At 39.3% G+C, this 4922-nt stretch overlaps 1 long non-coding RNA gene across 2 annotated transcripts; it reads left to right on the top strand.

Annotated features, from left to right (window-relative positions):
- The first annotated feature begins 479 nt into the window (after positions 1-479).
- Positions 480-3956, top strand: LOC141375527 (uncharacterized). Of its 2 annotated transcripts, none has more exons than XR_015498663.1 (4): positions 480-716; positions 1060-1160; positions 1276-1406; positions 1525-3956. It is a non-coding gene; the product is annotated as an uncharacterized LOC141375527 (long non-coding RNA). The 2 variants fall into 2 exon arrangements; XR_015498664.1 differs by having other exon boundaries at positions 1060-1164.
- The last annotated feature ends 966 nt before the right edge of the window (positions 3957-4922 follow it).

Below are 4922 nucleotides of genomic sequence, written 5' to 3'. Positions count from 1 at the left end.
AATATATTGAATATCGCATGTTTAAACTCTAATGTGACCGCAGCTTTAAGATGATTAGACATTAATGAAGCGAGCGATTGCTCCATGTTTTAAATTTTTGGCAAGAGATGTCATGTTTTGATCCTCGATTGTTCTCACATAGTCAAGTGATGCGATTTTGCAGGTCAGAGTTCACCAAGCTTGAACTTTGCACCGCAGCAACCTGCGAAACTTGACGCATGACCCAGAGTTTGCGGTCTGACACATTCGGGTGCGTATGAATAGAAGTCTATGGAAGGAAAAGCCCAGTGTGACCGTAGCTTTAGTCTGCATAGCAGGAGTGACCAACCCTTTTCCTGGAGATCTACCTTCCAGCAGATTTCAGTGGCAACCCAAACACACCTCCCTGTAATTGTTAAGGGCTATTCAAGTTCTAATTATTTGCATCAGGTGTGTTTAATTAGGGTTGAAGCTAAACACGGTTGAGGCTTTGGCTTGACAATGCATGCAATCTTTTTGTAAAGTGTGAGATGGTACCTTGCTGAAATTGCATAAAATCACATACGATTTATCAAAGTACCATCTTTGGGCCAAATATATTGTAGATGTTGGAAAAGATGCCATGTGCCAAGACAGCATCAACAATCCATGCTTGTCAAATGACACTAGGTGAGTTGAGTCAACCGGAAGAACAGGATTTTGAAGACATTCAAGACATCCCTCTACAATTGCCACAGGTGACCCAATAAACAAGTTACCATTGAGGGGGACAATTGTTATGAGAATACATGAACTGTACAACATTGAAATAGCTATCAAATGAATCAGTTAACAAAAGACATTTTTGTTGCCCTTACTGATGAGACCACTGAATATCAATATATGTCAATCTAAATTGTCAAGATAATGAAAATGAAGAATCTGTTTCCTTAAACTGTTTTCTTTTTTTATTTCAACACTGCACATTTACAAATAAGGGTTCTAAATCATCTGTTCTGCATTTACTGGAATTGCCTGCTGTATTTGATATGCTGAATCATCAGATACTACTGTATGTTCTTCATTTAATGTGCATTACAGGAACCTTGCTCTGCTGGTTTGAGCAGATCATTCAGGATTGCCTGGAGAGGAAAGGTGTCCAAAGCTAATGAGATGGTCACATGAGCAATCAGCAATCTGTTGTCGGTCCTCTTCTATTTTTTATTAACACCACATCCTTGGGATCATCATCCAATCACAATGTTTCTCATATCATTATTATGCCTATGAAACAGCTCTGTCTTTCATTTCATCCAGATGACCCAATGGTAGCTGCAAGGAACAAAAAATCTGGAAAAAATGGACTTCACGTTTTTCCTGCAACTCCACACATTAAACACAGTTTCTCAATCCAACTGGGATCATCTACTAATTCCCCATGTGATTAAGTAAGGAACCTTACGGTAATCCTGGTTCATTAGCTGTCCTTCAAAGAGCACATTGCTAACAAAGCTCAATCATGCAGGGTTGCACTTTTTAACATCAAAAAATTGCTCTGTCTCACAGATCATGCTGCACAACTTTCAGTTCAAGATTTCAAAGCTGGACTATTGCAATGCCCTTCTAGCTGGACTCCCATTGCACCCTTTAATAGATTATCCAGAACACTGCAGCTTGTCTGGTCTTCAATGAGCCCAAGAGAGCCTTTATCTCTCTGCATTGGTTACTGGTTGAGGCTCGTATTAAGTCCAAACCATTGATGCTTGCTTACAGAACAGACACTGGCACTGCACGTTTTTCCTTCACCTGCTACTGAAAATCTACATCCTCTTCAAGAGCCTCTGGACGGTAAGTGAGCGCCACCTTGTGGTACCATCACATTGAGGTTATAAGTCACTTTTCAGAACTTTTCAATCAACATTCCATGTTGGGGAAATGATCTTCCTTTTCCCAAACAAACTGCTGACTCACTAGTAACATTCAAGCAACAACTAAATACCCCACTCTACTGCAATCACTAAAACCCCTGTGGACAACACCAGAACTTCCTCTTTTGTCCACCCACAACACCACAACACAACCTCACTTATGCAATTTCTGAGTGTGCGTCACATAGGTGAGTGGGCTTAACAAACCACTTGAAGAAAACACATTCTTTAATTTCTCAGACATTCTCATTCTTTAATTTCTTTTTTAACCGACAGTAGCACCAGTTTTGCACATTTGTGGAAAAAGAAAAACACTCTTAGCACTTAATTAGTAACAGTTCCTTTTTATGATTAGCACTTTTTGTGAGTATTTACTCTTCTCATTGCACTGCCGAATGCCTTCTCAGTTGTAATTCTGCTAAATGACAATGTAATATTTGCTTTTGTTTATAATATGCTTATCTTTATTATATTTACTTGTGTTATATTTATTTATTGTATGCCTTTTACATGCACATGAACTTTAATGACCTCCTCATCTTAATTTGTACGGTTTAATATGTAGTTGGCCCATTCTTTGCAACAAAGCTGTTCTGGGACAGCTTTCCATATGGCAATGAGTTTATGGGAATTTATTTATGATTATTCTACAAGCTAATTTGTGTAGTCAGGCACTGAGTGTTGTTGGAAGAGAAAGTGAGGCTTACAGTCTCCACTCTAAGAGCTTTGTGCAGACCAATAAGTTCCTCCACTTTAAACTCGGACCTGGTCGGCCGTTGGAAGATCATTCCAATATGCTCTCTACACACTTTTCTTCACGCAATCTAAAGGCCACACAAAGTTAGGAAGTCTGTATTGACCATTCAGAAAGATGGCAACATATTTTTAACATATGCAAATTTACATTGATTTTCACTTCTTGGATAAGTTGCTGTTATAGAGTTGAGTTGTAATACTGCTTAACAATTGACTGCAGATTATTCAGTAATGAAATTTCTTTGATGGACAGGTGGTCACCTATCACATTATCACATTTAAATCCACTAAGCTCCTGAAAGTGACCCATTCTTTTACTAAATTTTGTAGAAGCTATATGCAATGTATGGAAGGGTGTTCCAAAACGTTTGGCAATATAGTTTATATGTAGTGTTCATTTATTTAAACTGTTCACAAGGTAGTGAGGAGGGCAACCAGCAAGAAGGAAACTCAATCTACCAAAACACATTTTCGCAAAGTGATGTTTTCAATAGGGAGAAGTGATAGTGAGGTGAAGAGTTACAGTACACCATATACACAACCTCTCTTCCATCCAGCAGATTATGATTGCGGTGCTGAGAGGATTTCTGGACAAAATGGATTACAACATTTTGTTTTTCCTTTTTTTTTGTCCCTCTCTCTTTCCCAAAACTGCTTAAATGATTTTGTAAGAGAGAGAGAGAGAGAGAGAGAGAGAGAGAGAGAGAGAGAGAGGGAAAGAGAGAGGGAACGAGAGAGTCAATTTAAATGCCCTAAAGCAAAGAGATCAGGTTTTGGGCTTCTGTGATGTTTGGATTTTGATGCTCTGGAGTCACAGATAACGCATGTCAGCTTGGCAGTAATCTACACCAGATGTGTGTGTAGAATAGCGAGACAGCATCCTTATACTACATATTTTTGTTCCCTCTGAAAATAAAGACAAGTGATAATAGTAATAAAGTTAAAATATTAATAATTCAGATGCTCTTCTAAATTTCCTTGTTCTGCCTGATGGAAATTTCATAGTTGAACTCTCAGTGCAATGCTTTAAGCTTCACAGCATGAAATGAATTTAAAAACCTGATTTATTAAAGACCAGTTTCACCTACTTCACCTACTTTTCCACCTCCCCATTACATGACTACATAAATTCTAAGCAAACTTCAGTCTGTTATTTTTTTATTTCAGTCAGATTCATATATTTATGTATTTGGCATACTTGTACAAATGTTTTGAAAATACATGTCCATTTTTAATCTGTGTATTACTATGCTGTTGTAAAGAACCTATTGTGCATGACATACAGGGGTTGCACAATAAAACTGAAACATTGGAGACAGAAAGTCTTTGTGATGTATCAAGAACCACAGAATCCAATGTCAGCACAACACCAAGAAGGATGAATAACTTCCAACAGGAGTAACTCTGGACGAAAGAGAAAGCCGTCTCAATGGAATGTCTGGGTGCTAACCCCGGATTGTATCCAAAAACATAAAACCACAGCTGCCCAACTCACTGTACCACTCCTGTTTCCAACAAATGTCGAAAGGTCCACAGGGTTAGTGTACATAGCTGGGCTGCTACAGCCAAACATTTGGTCATTTTAGTCAGTTTCAATAGTGCTGTGGTTAATGTGAAACATGTATTGTTCTCTGATAAGTCCAACATCACTGTCTTTCCCACATTCTGGGGAGAATTAAGGTGTGGAGAAGCCGCAAAGAAGCGTACCACCCAGACTGTTGCATGCTCAGAGTGAACCATGGGGACACCATGTATCAGGATGATAATGCACCAATACACACTGCTAGACTGGTGACAGAGTGTTTGATGAACATGAGTGTGAAGTTGAATATCTCCCATGACCTGCACAGTCACCAGAGCAAAATATTATTGAACCACTTTGGGGCGTTTTCCTCCACCAGCATCACATGGTGACCTGGCCACTGTTTTGCACTCTTTACTCTAAATCCCTTTGACCAGTGTACAAGTCTTGTATCTGTTATTCCCAAGACAAATTGACGCTGTATTGACCACAAAAGGAGGCCCTACACCAGGGATCACCAACCTCATTCCTGGAGATCCGGTGCCCTGCAGGGTTTAGCTCCAACTTTCCTCAATACAACTGGCTGGGTGTTTCAAGTATACCTTGTAAGACCTTGATTAGCTTGTTCAGGTGTGTTTGATTAGGGTTGGAGATAAAATCTGCTGGACACCAGCACTCCAGGAACAAGTTTGGTGATCCCTGCCCTATACACCAATCTAATGAATTACTGTGGTTCAAAACCAGGCATTTCAGGTTCA

This window comes from Danio rerio, chromosome 8 (genome assembly GCF_052040795.2).
Source record: "Danio rerio strain M-AB ecotype USA chromosome 8, GRCz13ab, whole genome shotgun sequence".
Taxonomy (NCBI): domain Eukaryota; kingdom Metazoa; phylum Chordata; class Actinopteri; order Cypriniformes; family Danionidae; genus Danio; species Danio rerio.
Note: the sequence above shows the minus strand (reverse complement) of the source record. Positions and strands in the feature narration are given on the sequence as shown.